Source organism: Dama dama, chromosome 14 (genome assembly GCF_033118175.1).
Source record: "Dama dama isolate Ldn47 chromosome 14, ASM3311817v1, whole genome shotgun sequence".
NCBI lineage: Eukaryota > Metazoa > Chordata > Mammalia > Artiodactyla > Cervidae > Dama > Dama dama.
The window spans coordinates 5,089,307-5,107,331 of NC_083694.1; the positions used below are offsets into that span (position 1 = coordinate 5,089,307).

Consider the following 18,025-nt stretch of genomic DNA (forward strand, 5'->3'; position numbering starts at 1 on the left):
AACCCAAACAGAAATCAAAAAGTGGCAAAAAGACTTAAAGAGACATTTGTCCAAAGACCTACAATGGCTAGTAAACACATGAATACATTTTCAACATCACTCATTATTAGAGAAATGCAGATCAAAACTACAATGAGATATCACCTCACAACAGTCAGAATGGCCATCATCAAAAAGTCTACAAACAATAAACGCTGGAGAGGGTGTGGAGAAAAGGGACCCCACTTGCACTGTTGGTGGGAATGTAAATTGATCCAGCCACTATGAAGAACTGTATGGAGAGTCCTTACAAAGCAAGGAGTAAAACCACTGTATGACCCACTGACCCCTCTCCTAGGTATGTACCCTGAGAAAACCAAAACTGAAAAAGACACGTGTACACCAATGTTCACTGCAGCTCCATTTACAACAGCTAGGACATGGAAGCAACAATGCTGTCCACTGACAGATGAAGAGATAAAGAAGCTGTGCTCCATATATACAATGGACTATTACTCAGCCATAAAAAGGAATGCAATTGAGTCAGTCCTAAAGAGGTGGATGAACATAGAGCCTAGTATACAAAGTGAAGTAAGCCAGGAAGACAAAAGCCAATATCATAGACTAACACATACACATGGAATCTAGAAATATTGTGCTGATAAAACTCCCACACAGCAGCAATAGAGACACAGACATGAGAACAGACTCACGGATCTGCTGCCAGGGAGGAGGTAGGGGGTGGGATGTGAGCAGAGGGTCAGCATGCAAACTTGCACTGCCATATGCAAAGTAGACAGTCAACGGGGATTTGCTGTATGGCTCAGGGAATTCAAACCAGAGCTGGTAACAACCTAGAAGGGTGGGGTGGGCAGGGCGCTGGGAGGGATGTTCATGCGGGAGGGGACATGGGTAAATCTATGGCTGATTCTTGTTGATGCTTGTTAAAATCCAACATAAGACTGTAAAGCAATTATCCTTCAATTAAAAATAAATAAATCCAAAATAAACAACCACCCACCCCCAAAATTCCATATGCCAAGGGACCCAGGAGGAGGCTCACTCATGCATGCATGAGATAAAAGGCAGACAGATCTCTGTCTTAACTGGGATGCCTGCAGCGGCTCAAGAACCATCTCACTTCCCTCTCAGCTGCTTTCCAGGAGTCCTGGAAAACCTATCTTAGAAAATCATGCATGGAGGTACGTCCTTCTGTGAAAGTCCAGGTTTTCACAGGAGGACCTGTCTGCTTCATTCACATACCCTTCCACCCTGTGGCCAGATCCCTGTGGTGACAACTGACTCAGAGGGAAGAGCAACCTTTGGCAGACCACCAGTGAGCATGCACAGAAGTTTGGCTTAAATCTGTGGCCCAGAACAAGAACACAAGATTCGTAGCATTGAAACATGTATATTATCATATGTGAAGCAGATCGCCAGTCCAGGTTCGATGCAGGAGACACGGTTCTCAGGGCTGGTGCACTGCGATGACCCTGAGGGATGGGATGGGGAGGGAGGAGGGTGGGGGGTTCAGGATGGGGACACATGTACACCCACGGCTGATTCATGTCAATGTGTGGCAAAAACCACCACAATACTGTAAAGTAATTAGCCTCCAATTAAAATAAAAATTTTAAAAAGTAAAAAAAAATTAAAAACAGATGTAGTGCTACTTTGGGGGAAACAAGGGACAGGCTGTCAGTACCATTTCTGGTGCACTAATGTATCTAGACAAAACATAGAAGCACAGAAATTCTGGTGTAACAGGGATGAGAATGTCAGCAGGTGCCACTATAGAAGATCTGAAATAGGTGCAGAGTCTCTGGCAGGGTTGAAGGAAGTTGTCTCTCACCCAAAGGAGACCAATACTTTAATTACAAAAACAGCACCATAAAACATCGAGGAACACAAACTCAAAGTATCATGACAGCAACAAAGTATAAAAGTCTTCAGTATTCACATCCAAAGATGGAGATGTGTGATTTATCCAGTGAAGAATTCAAAATAGCCATTTTAAATAACTCGGTGTGCTACAGAAAATACAGTAAGATAGGTGAACAAAAGCAGGAAAACAATAAACAATGGACAAAACAGGGGGTTTAATAAAAATGTGCAAATCATAAAATAACAGAAACTCTAGTCTGAAGGTTCCCAGGATGAAATGAATAAATTCATTAAAGAGCATGAACCACAGAGTCAAAAAGGCAGAAGAAACTGTGAGATAGATGACATATCAAAGTTATCCTGTCAAGCGAGATTAAAAATAAAATTTAAAAAATTTTTAAAAAACAAAAGAATGTAAAAGAACAAAGAAAGGCTACGTGATCTATGCCACATTGAAAACAGAACTGATTTGCAAATTATTGAAGTTTCAGGAGGAGAAAAGGAGATGAGGCAGAAAATATATTTAAGGAGTAATGTCGAGAGCTTCCCAATTCAAGGATGATATTTGAATATCTAAGTTCAGGAAGCTTACAGGTGACCAAACCAAATCAACTTAAAAAATCCTCTACAACACACATTATAATAAAGTTGCAAAAATCAAAGAAAGATATAGAACACTTCAAGCAGCATGAGGAAATACAAACAAGCTAACAAAACAAAAACCTTGAAATTTACTAAGGAGCCTTCATTTGGATCTTAGCATATCTCTCAGCAGAAACCTACTAGACCAGGAGAAAGTGGGATGATATAGTCCAAGTGTTGAAAGAAAACACTGCCAAAGAAGAATATTCGAAAATATCATTCAGAAAAGAAAAGAATATAAAGATTTCACCAGACCAGCAAATACTGAGGAAACAGAACACAACTAGACCTTCCTTGAGGAGGGCATGGCAACCCACTCCAGTATTTTTGCCTGGAGAACCCCACGGACAGAGGCGCCTAGGGGTCTGCCGCCCATAGGGTGGCAAAGAGTCAGACACAGCTGAGGTGACAGAGCAGGGACACAGACCTTCCCTGCTGAAACACTAAAAGGAATTAATCAAGCTGAAGTGAAAGAATGCTAATTCATTCCATGAAGATACCTAGTATACTGGTAAATTTAAGTGCACATTCACATTCAGAACACTGCAGTACTTTGATATGAAATGTTAAACAAAAGTATTTAAGAGTTAAAGTACAAGAATATAAAAATTACTATAGCTACAATAATTTATTAAATTAAGTACACACCATATAAAAATAGGCAAATCATGACATCAAAAAAGATAAAATGGAGAAAGGTAAAAGGAATGAGATTTAATATGTGGTTGATGTTCACATATTATCAGCATAAAATACACTGCTCTCTCTGTAAGGTGTTTTAGGTAAATCTCATGGTAAACAAGCAAGAATCCATACTAGTCACAAATGGTAAAGAGAAGTTTATTAAATGCATACTACTATAACAAAAATCATGAATTCACAAAAGCAAGCAGTCAGAGGAAGAAAGGAATTAGGAAACTATAAAACGTCCTGTAAAAAAAACATAATATTAATACATCCTTATCTATCAATAGTTACTTTAAATATAAAGGATTGCATGCATGCATGCTAAGTCACTACAGTTGTGTCTGACTCTTTGAGACTCAATGGACTGTAGCCCTGCAGGCTCCTGGGTCCATGGGATTTCCCAATCAGAAAACAGAATCCTGACATTTATTCTCAGACCAAGTCAATGTAGGAAGAAAACAGATTTTTTTAAATTATCATTTATTAGTTTACTTTTCTGTTTATGGGAAATATGTGATATATATAGAGAACCACAACAATTTTTCATTGATTAAGTCACACAGAGTAACATTCTTATTTATCCATCAAACTAGACATTAAGATTTCTTTTCTTTTGCTTGTCTCATCAGAGAAATGAACAATGAATAATTCTTAATATCCAAATGGTTAAGATGAAGGGAAACCCTTGTCACTTATGGTCTAATTTTAATTGGAGAATGATGTATTTTTCAGTATTTCTTACAAATATTTTAAATGAGGTATAACATAATCAAATTTTACTGTTATTATTACATATTGAGTAATTTTCACATATATGCTTGATATGTGAATTATAAAATTTGAATCTTTGCATATCTTAGCCCATTTCTTTAACAAAGACTTGTCAATTATACCCTCTCATGGCCTATAGTCTGAATCTCTCATCACTGATAGATTTCCCCAACTTTTTCAAAGCTTGTCTGCATTTTTAAGTTTGAAATGCTTACATAGTTTGATTCCTCTTAAGTAATAGTCTAGGTTTCTTCCCACTACTTTTTGGAGATTAAAAAATTTTTCTTCATTCTTGACTTCTACAAATTTCATCATGTATGTTAAGATATGTATATCTTTCAATAATTCTATGTTGGACAAGTTTGAGTCTTTGTCTTTGCAAGAGCCAAGTGAAAAGAACTCAATTAACTTTGTCATTACATTGTAGAGGAGAGATTTGAGTTCTGAAGATATGATTTCAGATCTAGTACATTTATCATTTTGATGCATCAATGAATATGAATACAGTAAAATAATCCACTGAGACTCACTTTCAAAAGGTATGCAAAGAGGGCATAATTAAAAGTAAGCATCATTACAATCACTGGCCTGAGGCATTTTCCTCGTCTACTCTTTCATTTGGTCACATGTGAATCTGTCTTTATCTCTGTAACCAGATCATTTATTGAAACACATATAATAGTCCCCTATAGTTGGAAGGGCATTGATTTTGTCAGGACTCAGAACAGCCTCACTCTTCTCTTACACTCCCACCAACACAGGCTCAGGTCTCATGAGTAGGCTTGGCTGTCCATCATAATGTTGGCTCAGACTGATCTCAAAATTGGTGAAAAGTATTCACTAAGTTTTAAAGTGTTTCTAGTCTTTCTGTGGAGAAGGCAATGGCAACCCATTCCAGTACTCTTGCCTGGGAAATCCCATGGACAGAGAAGCCTGGTGGGCTGCAGTCCATGGGGTCCTGAGGAGTTGGACACGACTTCACTTTCACTTTCACTTTTCACTTTCTTGCACTGGAGAAGGAAATGGCAGCCCACTCCAGTATTCTTGCCTGGAGAATCCCAGGGACGGGAGCCTGGTGGGCTGCCGTCTATGGGGTTGCACAGAGTCAGAGACGACTGACATGACTTAGCAGCAGCAGCAGTCTTTCTGTACCTCTGCAACTTACTCCAAAGATCCAGGCCCAGGATCTTATAATTTTTAAATTTCAGTTTTAAATTTCATGTTAGTAGGTCCAACCTCACACATGGGAGTCATTCTGAGTGACGAATCTGTCTTAATATGGGTTCACTTTCAGAAGCTCTGTATCATTCCAGATGCATCTCCTTTGCAGCATTAAACTAGCTGATGATACAAAAGTGGAAAGGAACAGGCCTGAGGACAAAGTCCTGCATCTGATAGTCAGCTCACTTAATGAAATTATTAATATTGATAAACTATTTAAACAGTTTCCTCATGTTATCCACAAGAACGTCACAAGGTCCTTTGTGGGATAACCTTGTTGTTATATAAATAGAATTAGGTTGATCGACCATTTTTGAAGGGCTTCCCTACGGCTCAGTGGGTGAAGAATCCACCTGCAATGCAGGAGACATGGGAGATGTAGCTTTCATCTCTGGGTCAGAAAGATTTCCCTGGAGAAGAAAATGGCAACCCATACCAGTAGTCTTGCCTGGAGAACTCCACAGACAGAGGATCCTGGTAGGCTGTAGTCCCAAGGATCACAAAGAGTTGTACACGACTGAGTGACTAAGCACACAGTACCATTGTCATAAATCTATCTTAAACAAGATTAAATATTTTTCTTAAAATTCTTATGCAGATTAAAATCTGTTTCATATGGCTAATACCTTCATTTTAATGGAACTTATGCTTTGAAAATTTATTTTAAATGTATGCTTGGAATTACTATTAAAGTCATTGATCTGTTTTATATCATTACAGTTGTCTTTCATGGAATAACTGGCTTAAGTATGCTGAAATTTCACAGTGTACTGTTAGAAAGAGGAGGATTGTTTTAGAGGCAGCAAAGAAGTTGAGGAGTAAAGGACGCATCACCAGAAAATACTCTGTTCAGGTGACCTGACGCTCTTCTCTACTTTACGGTTTTAGGAAAGTCCACACCGCCTTCCACACTCCTCTCTTCAAACATTAGAGCCTAAGTCCTCACCACTGAGTGTGCAGGACTTAGCGTCCGTTTCTAAAGATCACACATGACGGACATGACAGTGTGTGACCAAGTCATACCTGGTGGGGAGGCTTCCTCCTCCCTCTCTGGGGTCACTGGCCCTAAGGAAAGTGAGCTGTCTCTCAAGCAACCCGCGGAGATGCCCAGCTGGTCAGGTACTGAGGCCTCCCACAAAGCCAGGAGAGCGAGCCAACTTGGAAGCGAAGCCTCCAGCCCAGCTGAGCGTCCAGGTGACAGTGGCCCAGGTCAGTACCCTGACTGCCACCCATGCACAGAGATTCAGAACCAGACAGTGAAGCCCCTTCCTCACTCCTGACCCACAGGAGCTCTAAGAATGGAATTTAGAAAGATGGTAATGATAAACTTTAGTTTTTTAAGCCACTAAGATTTTGAGTACATTATTCGTATTGTAATCAAATAACCTAATCCAGGTTTCAAAACTCCTCTTTCACATAAAGACTCAGGTGAAAGGTGTCTGTTGTAAATACTGAGCTCCGCCATTGTAGGGCAGAAGTAGCCGTAGACAATACAAATAAGAAATGGTCATGTTGCTGTTCCAGTAAGTCTTAGTTTGGAAATATGCCCATAGTCTTATTCTAGTTGATTTATAAACCATCACTCATATAGCTGGGGATCAGGAGAAACTGAATTAAATAACATGTCTGCCTGCTCCTCAGCAAGAATAATGGTGATGCAGCCTTTCTTATAAGTGATCTGGGGCCTGAGCGGCTCTTAATTGTAACACTTAGGATTGGACAGGGAGCTTTATTGTGCTGTAATTGTTGTTCATGAAGAAAATTGCTAAATGGACTAAAACAACATGCAACAAATTATGAGATGAATAATGCAGAGTGATGCATATTCTACCCACACCTGGAATTTCATGAGGTATCATAAAACTCGTTAGAGGTTTCATTTACAAAAACTTGAAGACAACTTGATTATTAAAGAAAACAAAAGACAAAAACATCATGATGAAGAACCTATAAGTTTTATATTTTGGAGTAAAATCTTTGGTTTTAATATGATTTAATTGCTTATATTAATGCATTTATATAATTTAATTTTTGTTTATCATTAATTTTTATTGGAGTTGCTTTAAAATGTTGGGCTAGCTTCTGCTGTACATCAAAACGAATCAGTTACATGAATATGTGTATATATATATATATATCCTCTTTTTTTGGATTTCCTTCCCATTTAGGTCCCCAGACAGCACTGAGTGGAGCTGCCTATGATACACAGTGGGTTCTCATTAGTTATCCGTTTTATTCATAACAGCCAGGACATGGAATCAACCTACGTGTTCATCAAGAGAAGAATAGATACCGATGAAATGGTACATATATACAATGAGATATTACTCAGCCGTGAAAAGCTATGAAATTGTGCCGTTTGCAGAGATGTGGATAGACCTAGAGACTGTCATATAGAGTGAAGCAAGTCAGAAAGAGAAAAATAAATATTGTATAATATTGCTATATATGGAATCTAGGAAAATTATACAGATGAACTTATTTGCAAAGCAAAAATAGAGATACAGCCATAGAGAATGGATGTATGGCTACAAGGGGAACCAAGGGTAGGGGGATGAATTGGGAGATTGAGCTAGACATATATACACTATTGTGTAAAAATAGATAACTAATGGAAAGAACTTATAAGTTTAAAAATAAAAGTGACAAGTTGTTTTTTTTTTTAAGGTTGTCAACATTTCTATTTCTCTGTGAAAATAATTCTAAAATTATTGGCAGTACACTGGAAATTAAGACTGTATTCCACATTTTGTAAAAGGAAAATATGTCTGATACCTAAGCTGTTTTTTTAAAAGCCTTAAACTAACAGTGATGTTAATAACCTTTAATAGGTTTATTAAGCTATAATCACAATACAATCAATTGAACATATTTAAAATGAGATTTGAACCTGTAAAATATATATTTGAACCTGTAAAATTATAAAAAAAAAACCATTGTTCTCCAAAGTTGCCTCATATTACAAGTAAGACTCTCCTAAATACTCTGGAATTATAATCTACTTTTCAGTGACACAATTTCTATTCACACTTTCATGAGCATATTCACATGACCCCATAATCTATATAGAGTACCTCTTTGCACTGTGGAACTCAGATGGCATAGAAAAGTATTCATTTTCTTTTCCCCTCTTAGGTGAATATCTGATCATTCTTCCATTAAGGTATCCTTATGGTTATCTCCCAGTGCAAACTATTTTAACCAGTTTACGTGATCAAAAATAAACACAAAGGAAAGTAGACAGTTATATTTAGGAGGAAGGCTGAGTGTTCACATCTGTTTCAACTTACCCTGTCCATGAGCAGTGTAAAACCACGAGGTGAGAAGGACATTGATTAACAACAGCATATTAGATTTTCCCAGTGGTACATTCACACAAATACTCCAGTTGCACTGTTTAGGATTCAAAATCTGCCTCATTTGCAGTTACCTAGTGTGACTGAATTTAAATGCATTACGATGAATCTAGTTAATTAGTGCCATTGTGTAAATATCAAAGTTCAAAGTTTTGAAATGACCCTAACTTGTTTCTGTTGGTAGTTTCACAATAAGTTATTGTATTCATCACCTGATATCTATGTGCACAACTTTCTGTGGCTAATATGGACTGGTTCCAAAGCCTTATATCAGATACTAACTTTCAATAATATATTTTAAGAGAGTGGGTGAAGTTCGTAAGGGAAGTGAATAGATTAAAAAAAATATATGTATATATACACACACATAGAAGAGCTTAAAAACAGTCACATAAATTATAGCACAATCCCTTCATTTAAATGCTATTTATGTGTGGGTTTTATGATTATCAATTTTCCCAATTTTGATGACATATAATTGTCATAAAGCACTGCATAAGTTTCAGGTGTATGGCCTAATGATGTAATTTACATATATCATGAAATGATTATAGCAATAAGGTTTGTGAATATCCATCATCTCATATAGACATAAAGAAATATAAAAAAATTGTGATGAGCACTCAGGACTTACTGTCCTATTAACTTTCATACTTAAGATACAGCAGAATTAATCATATTAATCATGTTGTACACGACATCCTTAGTACTAATCTATCTCACAGCAGGAAATTGGTACCTTTTGACTGGCTTCATCCAGTTTCCCTATCTCCAGTCCCAGCCTCTGGTGACCACAAATCAGATCTCTTTTTCAAAGCATCTGTTTGTTCCTTTAAGTACAGCTGGCCCACGACATTGTGTTACTTTCTGTTACACAGTGTAGTGATTCCATGTTTCTGTCCATTTCAAAATAATTGCCACAGTAAGTTTAGTTACCATCAACCAAGATTTTTAAAGTTGCATAATTATTGACTATATGCGCCACACTGAATATTTCATGTTTATGACTCATCTATTTTGCACCTGAAAGTTTATCACCTTAACCTCTCCCTCACCAGAGGATCTGGAGTGCATTCCCTTAAAAAGACACATACAGAACTGTTCATTGCAGCTTTATTCATAAATGACAAAAATGCAGATGGTTCCCATGAACATTCAGAAAATGAATAAAACATTTGTAGCATTTTCATACAATGGATTCATATTCACTAATTTAGAAAACAAAATGAAGTACTGATATAGACAGCAGCTTGGGATAATCTCACAGCTCTCATAAATGGAAAAAATCAAACACACTCACTAAGTACTATCTTATAATTTCATTGGTAGGCATTTCAAGACGTGGAAAAGCTCATCATGAAGGCAGTGCCTATGAGATAAGGTGTCGTACAGAATGGGAAGAGACACAAGGAAACCTGAAGATGTGCTGGACATTTGCTTAATTTAGTTCTGGGTAATAGTTACACAGGTATACATATGTGTTAAAAAATCATCAATCAGAACACTTAAGATTAACTTTACTTTAGGTATTTAGCTATTTGTATGTTTAACTGTGCTTTAAGAATTACCATTTTCAGAATAAAATGTAAAGTTAAAAGTTATTGTTTTTCTTCAAAAGTTCATTTCTCAGTGAACCCAAACCTCCAATCCAAAAAGAAATAGTATAGCTATGGAATATGGAGAGACTTCAACAGGCATGAACAAACATTTGGGATGATGAAAATATTCTACATCTTGATTATAGAGTAGTTGTATAGATGTATTGGAGAAGGAAATGGAAATCTACTCCAGTATTCTTGTCTGGGAAATCCCATGGACAGAGGAACTTGGCAGGCTACAGTCCATGGGATCACAAGAGTTGGACACAGCCTGTCAACTAAACCATGACATAACTATATATATATTTTATAAGACTGATCATATTGCATATTTAGAATAGACAGGTTAAAAGTGTCTTCTCTGTAAAGGTAATGGGAAGTTCCTCAGAGCTCCAGGTGATTAAAAGAGGGAAATAGAAGGACTTTGGAATTCTCCAAAGAAACTAAAAGACCAAGGCAATAATAGAAGAGCATTTTCATAAAAGTTAAAAAAAGAAAATGAAAACCAAGAGTTTTATATCCATACAACCAGACAGCCAAGTATTAAACTACAGAAAATATTCTTAAATGTGCAAGAACTCACAGGATACTATTGATATACAGATGTGCACATTCCACGGTTATAGCTACATGCTTAGTCACCCAGTCATGTCTGATTTTTGCTATCCTTTGGATTAAAGCTGCCAATCTCCTCTGTCCATGAGATTTTCCATGCAAGGATATGGCTGAGGGTTTCCATTTCCTCCTCCACAGAATCTTCACAACCCAGGAATCAAACTAGTGTTTCCTGTGTCTCCTGCATTGCAGACAGATTCTTTAAATGTTGAACCATCAGGGAACTGCCTCCATGCATGTAGGGGGCACCTTATATATGGACTCTACCTTATTCCACCTGAATGAAGAGTTTGAAAGAATAGAAAGAAGCGATAAGAAAGCATTCTTAAGTGAACAATGCAAAGAAATAGAGGAAAGCAATAGAATGGTAAAGACTAAAAAACTGTTCACAAAAATTAGAGGTTCAAAGGGAACATTTCATGCAAAGATGGGCACATTGAAGGGCAGAAACAGTTTGGACCCAACACAAGCAGAAGATATTAAGAAGAGGTGGCAGGAATACATAGAAAAACTGTACAAAAAAGGTCTTAATGACCCCGAAAATCATGATGGTGTGATCGCTCACCTAGAGCCAGAAATCCTGGAAAGTGTAGTCAAGTGGGCCTTAGGAAGCATTACTACAAAGCCAGTGGAGGTGATGGAGTTCCAGTTGTGCTATTTCAAATCCTAAAAGATAATGCTGATAAAGTGCTGCACTCAATATACCAGCTAATTTGGAAAACACAGCAGAGGCCACAGGACTGGAAAAGGTCAGTTTTCCTTCCAATCTCAAAGAAAGACAATGCCAAAGAATGTTCAAACTACCACATAATTATGTTCATTTCACATGCTGCCAATATAATGCTCAAAATCCTTCAAGCTAGGCTTCAACAGTATGTGAACTGAACCTAGACTTCCAGATCTATAAACTGGATTTAGAGAAAGCAGAGGAACCAGAGATATAATTGGCAGCATCTGTTGGATCACAGATAAAGAAAGGGAACTCCAGAAAAACATCTACTTCTGCTTCATTGACTACACTAAAACCTTTGACTTTGTGGATCACAACAAACTGGAAAGTTCTTAGGAGATGGGCATACCAGACCACCTTGGAAACCAGTATGCAAGTCAAGAAGCAATAGTTAGAACCAGACATAGAACAATCAGCCAGTTCCAAATTGGGATAGGAGTACATCAAGGCTGTATATTGTCATGCTGTTATTTAACATTATGTGGAGTAAAGCATGCAAAATGCTGGGATGGATGACTCACAAGCTGAACTCAAGATTGCCAGATAAATATTAAAACCTCAGATGTGCACAAACACCACCTCTTTGCAGAAAGCAAAGATGAACTGAAGAACCTCTTGATGAAGGTGGAAGAATAGAGTGAAAAGACTGGCTTAAAAGTCAACATGAAAAAGCTTAGATTATGGCATCCAGTCCCATCACTTCATGGGAAATAGATGGGGAAACAATGGAAATAGAGACAGACTTCATTTGTGAGGACTCCAAAATCACTGACAAGAGTTATTGCAGCCTCAAAATTAAAACAAAAAACAAAAAGCATGCTTGCTCCTTGGAAGAAAAGCTATGACAAATGTAGACAGCATTTTAAAAAGCATCACTTTGTCAAAAAGGCCTGTATAGTCAAGCTATGGTTTTACCAGTAATCATGTACGGATGCGAGAGTTGGATTATAAAGGAGGCTCTATGCCAAAGATTTGATGCTTTCAAACAGTGGTGTTCTCCTGAGAGTCCCTTGGAGAGCAATGAAGTGAAACCAGTCAATCCTAAAGGAAATCCACCCTGAATATTCATGGGAAGGACTGATGCTGAACTTGAAGCTCCAATACTTTGGCTACCTGATATGAAGAGCTAAATCATTGGGAAAGACCCTGATGCTGGGAAAGATTGAGGACAGGAGGAGAAGGGGTTGACAGAGGATGAGATGGTTGGATGGCATCATTGACCCAATGGATATGAGTTTGAGCAAACTGCTAGAGATAGTGAGAGACAAGAAAGTCTGGTGAGGTTCTGTCCAAGGGGTTGCAAATATTGGGACACAAGTGACTGAACAACAAAATGAAGCTTATTCCACCAGATGGCGCTGTTCAGTCTCTAAAGAAGGTTTTTGTTTGTTTTTTGTTTTTTATTATTATTTTGTGGGAAAGGTAGGAAGGGGCCTTGGAGATCAGAGACTCTTTTTGCTTTAATATACATTTCAAAAGATGACATGGGAAATGGGCAATATCATGATGCTATACATTTTGGGTTTTTTTTTTCCCAGAGCTGAACTGAAATAAGGATTGGGGCATGGATAGACTTACATTTGTGTAAATTAAATATTCTGCAAAGTAGAATGAATGTAACTAAATCATGGCAGGAGAAGGAAGAGATGAGGGGAGTATAAACACTGACCACTGAGAAGTAGGCGAATGTTCAAACATCCCACTTACAACTGGCAGCAAGATGTCAAATAGTTGAGTATAATGAAAACAGGAGTGGTGTTCTATGAAGTGTACTATACAGGTTTAGACGTATAGAAAAGACACAAAACTTTCTCAGATAACAGAGTAAATGTAAAAGCACAAGAGGAAAGAGGAGTGTATATATTTCAACATAAGATCCTATATAGCAAAGTTTCCACCAAACATGAGTCATATCTATAAGCATGTACAGTGTTAAATTGTCTGTTAAAGAAAGAAAGCTAAGAAAGAAAGTTAAGTCGTTCAGTCTTGCTCGACTCTTTGCGACCCCGTGAACTGCAGCCCACCAGGCTCCTCTGTCCATGGGTTTCTCCAGGCAAGAATACTGGAGTGGGTGGCCATTTCCTTCTCCAGGGGATCTTCCCAACCCAGGGATCGAACCCAGGCCTCATGCATTGCAGGCAGATGCTTTAACCTCGGAGCCACCAGGGAAAGGGTCCTTCAGTTGACTTAACCTTATTCTGTGCTGTATACAAGGAGCGCATGTAATCAGAGAGACATAGGAAACGAAACCTGACTTATGCCCTGCAATCGGCCAGGCGTGGAGAGAGACAGGGAGAGGCGGGGAGAGCGAGACAGAGTGTTATGAGGTTAGTTAGAATTTAGGTTTAATAAGAATTAAAGGAATTAGCCTCCAACTAATAAAAATAAATGGAAATAAATAAATAATAAAAGCAAAATAAAAAATAAATAAATAAAAGAATTAAAGGAGCGATGGCTCAGCAGGTAAAGAGTCCGCCTGCAATGCAGCAGACACAGGAGATGCAGGTTGGATCCCTGGCTCGGGAAGATGCCCTGAAGGAGGGCATGGCAATCCACTGCAGTACACTTGCCTGAAGAATTCCATGGACAGAGGAGCCTGGCAGGCTACAGTCCATGAGGTTGCAAGGAGTCTGAGAAGACTGAGCAAATAAGCTCACGACTAGGCACACAAAGGAACAAAGGGCATTGTACAATGCAAAAAGTCCAAATCACAGTTAAAACTTAGGAGGTTGGGAAACTTGTGCCAGATCCAGAAACAAGAGGTTCTACTGCTTCCTGGATGTACCTTCAGCTTGCAACCACACCTCTCTTATTGGAGATATGGTTTTGCAGTTAGTTCTGGGTGTAGAGAAGAAGAGGAACAGGCTAGCAGGAATCTAACAGTATTTTCCCTCTGGATCACTAGACCTCCACGTGGAGATCTCTCACCAGATCTCTGTCTCTAACTACTGTGGGTAACTGCCACACTGGTAGAGCTGGAGAAATCCTCCTTGCTTCTGCTTTCCCACTCCAATTTCTATGGGCAAAACTCAGGGAAAACCTGCAAACTAGGAGTGTGAAACATCGTTTATAAGCGCTAACCTCTAAGAGGGCATAGCAGTGTGAAGAAGGTGGATGTGGTGCTTGGAAACCCCAAGTAAATAATGTTAGTTCATCACTGTCCACAACAACAGCAATGATGCTTCTACATAGCAGTATTAAACCTGTCTTCTAAAATGAAGATTCCATTGTTCTCTTTCTATAGACTGAAGTCCAAACTTCCAAGAGTCACCTTATTTATATATGGTGACATTATTACCTTCTTTAATTTACTCACAACTCCACACAGGTGTCTTGTACTTTAAAAAAGGGAATGTTTTGTTTTGTTTTTTCCTTTAAAACCATAAGGGCAAAGAGGTAAATGTAGTTAAAAATTTACCAGTATATTTATAAAAATCAAACTAGAATGCACAACGAAGCAATCCTCACTTCAGTAGTCATCTTTAGAGTCTGCTGAAATTATAAATTCGTTCTTCTACACCTGATCATATATCTGCCTTGTCTTCAGCCTGCAATGAAACAGTCCATGTCCCTTACCTTGTGGGGTTAACCTAAACTTCATTTCCAAATGGACAGAATCTAGAGGGATCTCACACTTAATAGGTCCTTACTGTCTTCCATTAACCTTTATAGGAACATGGAAAAGTGCAAAGGAGAAGCCTCAGAGAATCTCCTGTATCCAAATATGATTTCCCCATCCACACCATGTAGCAACAGACAATGACCGTTCAGTGGCTGAGTTCAATGTCCCCAGCCTGTGTTCATATCGATTTCTGTGCCCGACAGTTCAATGACATAAGAGGCTTAAGATAACAGATAGTTACTTTCCATTTCCAGGAAAGGGAAATATCCTTTTTTCTGATGAAAAGACTTTATACTATGACATAAACCTTTCACTTAGGCAGTGTAAGAAATTGTAAGGCTGGAAACAGAATGTTATTAATGATTGTACATCTTAACAAATGCAGACAAAATAGTAATCAACACAATCTAACACTAATATTTGGTTAAAAAAAGAAATATAAAAAATCAAGTTCTTCCAAAGACAAATAGGAAATTTCTTTGTTCAAGCAAATTATAGCAATTGATACAATACACTGCCAATATGTTAGCATCCGAACAAACTTGCAATGAAGTTAGGGTTTGTGATATTGTGATTTTCAATAAAAAAGATATAGTTGGTTTTTGTCCCCGTTTTGGGCACAGAATTCTAGAAACTCTTGGAATTTCCTATATGTCTTTTGTTATGTGAATACAGTGACTTTTGAAAATCTTCTAAGGATGGAGGCTAGTTGCCCCAGAAACCAACCATGTGATTAGATGATTGAAACAAAAATCTTACCCTCCTGATGTCCAGCCCAGGGCAAGGGACTGGAAGTTCCAACAGTCAGCAATGGTGAATAAATAAGTAATTTATGCCCATATAGTGATGCCTAGGTTCTGAGGACGTCGAGGACTCATAGCTTGGAGGAACTGTGAGTGTGGAGCCATGGACAAGAACCTCCAGGACTGCTGGCTTGGAGGAACAGGGAGAGTGAGCCCTGGACGAGAACTTCCAGGACTGATAGCTTGGAGGAACGGGGAGTGTGGAGCCCTGGATGAGCATGGAAGCTCTGACCTTAGTAGGTTCCTGCTGTCTTCTATTAACTTCTACCACACCTTGCCCTGGGCCTCCCTTCCATCTGGCTGGAACTGAGGTAATCCAATGAGTTTCTTTTGTGTTCCATGGGCCACACTGGCATGTAACTGAACCTGAAGTCAAAGTTGTAGCTACCTTCTAGTCTAATAATTAGACCAGAAGTACAGGGTCACATGGATTTGTGACAGACTTCTGAAGTGGGGAGGGTGGCATGCTTGTGGGACTGAGCCCTTAACCCCTGGGATCTGAAGCTATTTGAGGTAGATGGTATTAGTATGTACTAAATTGTAGGATACCCAGCCGGTGTTGGAGAATTTTTTGGGGATATGGAAAAAACATACACATCATGATAGAGAAGATCATCAAATTACTTGAATATCCCAATTTCAGTTGGGATAAGAAATACACTTGTCCTCAGTGGGAATAAACTTACAGCTGTGTGTGGTAAGTGAAAATGTTCAATTTCACAAACTCAACTTTGCACAGTTACAATAAAGCTTCTTGTCTTCCCACCCTCTGTTTCCTTCATATGTTGTTATTGTTGTTGATCAGTCACTCATTCGTGTCTGACTTCTTGCGACTCCATGGACTGCAGCACACCAGGATTCCCTGTCCTTCTTATGCACCATTCACTAACTTGACAACTGTCTAGGTTTCTCATAACTCTCTTCCCAAGGAGGTAGCATGTTTTAATTGCATGGCTGCAGTCATCTAGAATGTGTACTGGAAGGAGAGACATCATATTCCTGACAATGGCGCATTCGGTCAAAGCTATGGTTTCTCCAGTAGTCATGTATGGATCTGAGAGTTGCAACATAAAGAATGTTGAGCACTGAAGAACTGATGGTTTTGAATTCCAGTGCTGGAGAAAACTCTTGAGAGTCTTTGAACCATAAGGTCAAACCAGTCAGTCCTAAAGGAAATTAATCCTGAATATTCATTGGAAGGACTGATGCCAAAGCTGAATCTCCAACACTCTGGCCACCTGATGCAAAGAGCTGACTCATTGAAAAGACCCTGGTGCTGAGAAACATTGAAGGCAAAAAAGAGATGGGGGTGGCAGAGGGTGAGATGGGTTAGATAGCATCATAGACTCAATGGACATGAAAGACTTCAGCAGACAGTAGAGGACAGAGGAGCCTGGCGGGCTACAGTCCATGGGGTCACAGAGTCAGACACTGGTTAGTGATTGATCAACAGCAAACCTGACACTTGACCTTGTCTGAGTAACTGAAATGTGCCACTTCTTAAAGTTTTCAGAGAGAACTTCCTCCTTCTTTTTTTTTTTTTTTAATATTCATTTGTTTTAATTGATTCATGATTGTTTAACAATATTGTTTTGAATCTGTCATATATCAACATGAATTAACCACAGGTGCACATATATCGTCTCCCTCTTGAATCTCCCTCCCACCTCTCACCCATGCCCACCCCATCTGGGTTTTTACAGAGCCTTAGTTGAGTTCCCTGTCAGAGAGCAAATTCCTGTTGGTATCTGTTTACATATGTTAGTGTTTATGCATCCGTGCTATTCTCTCCATTCATCTCACCCTCTCCCTCTTCTCCCCGACCCTTGTTCATAAAACCGTGTTCTCCATGTCTGCATCTCCATCATTGCTCTGTGAGCTGGTTCATCAGTACCATGCTTCTAGATTCCTTATAAGTACATTAATATACGATATATGCTTTTCTTTTTCTGACTTAGTTCACTCAGTATAGTAGGCTCTAGGTTCATCCACCTCATCAGAACTGACTCAAATGCATTCCTATTTATGACTGAGTAGTATTCCATTGTATATATGTACCACAGCTTATTTGTCTATTAAACTGTCCATGGACATCTGGGTTGTTTGCGTGCACTGAC

The 18,025-nt window shown here is 38.6% G+C and overlaps 1 protein-coding gene across 3 annotated transcripts in view; it reads right to left on the reverse strand.

Moving 5' to 3' along the window:
* The window catches only part of LOC133068985 (complement factor H-like), a 57,310-nt gene extending 48,687 nt beyond the window's left edge, over positions 1-8,623 (reverse strand). The window contains exon 1 of one of the 3 annotated variants that reach the window (XM_061160000.1): positions 8,475-8,623. The gene's annotated coding sequence lies outside the window, so the exon portion shown is untranslated. The remainder of the gene's footprint in view (positions 1-8,474) is intronic. The other 2 variants (XM_061159998.1, XM_061159999.1) reach the window with 2 other exon arrangements.
* Positions 8,624-18,025: the final 9,402 nt, after the last annotated feature.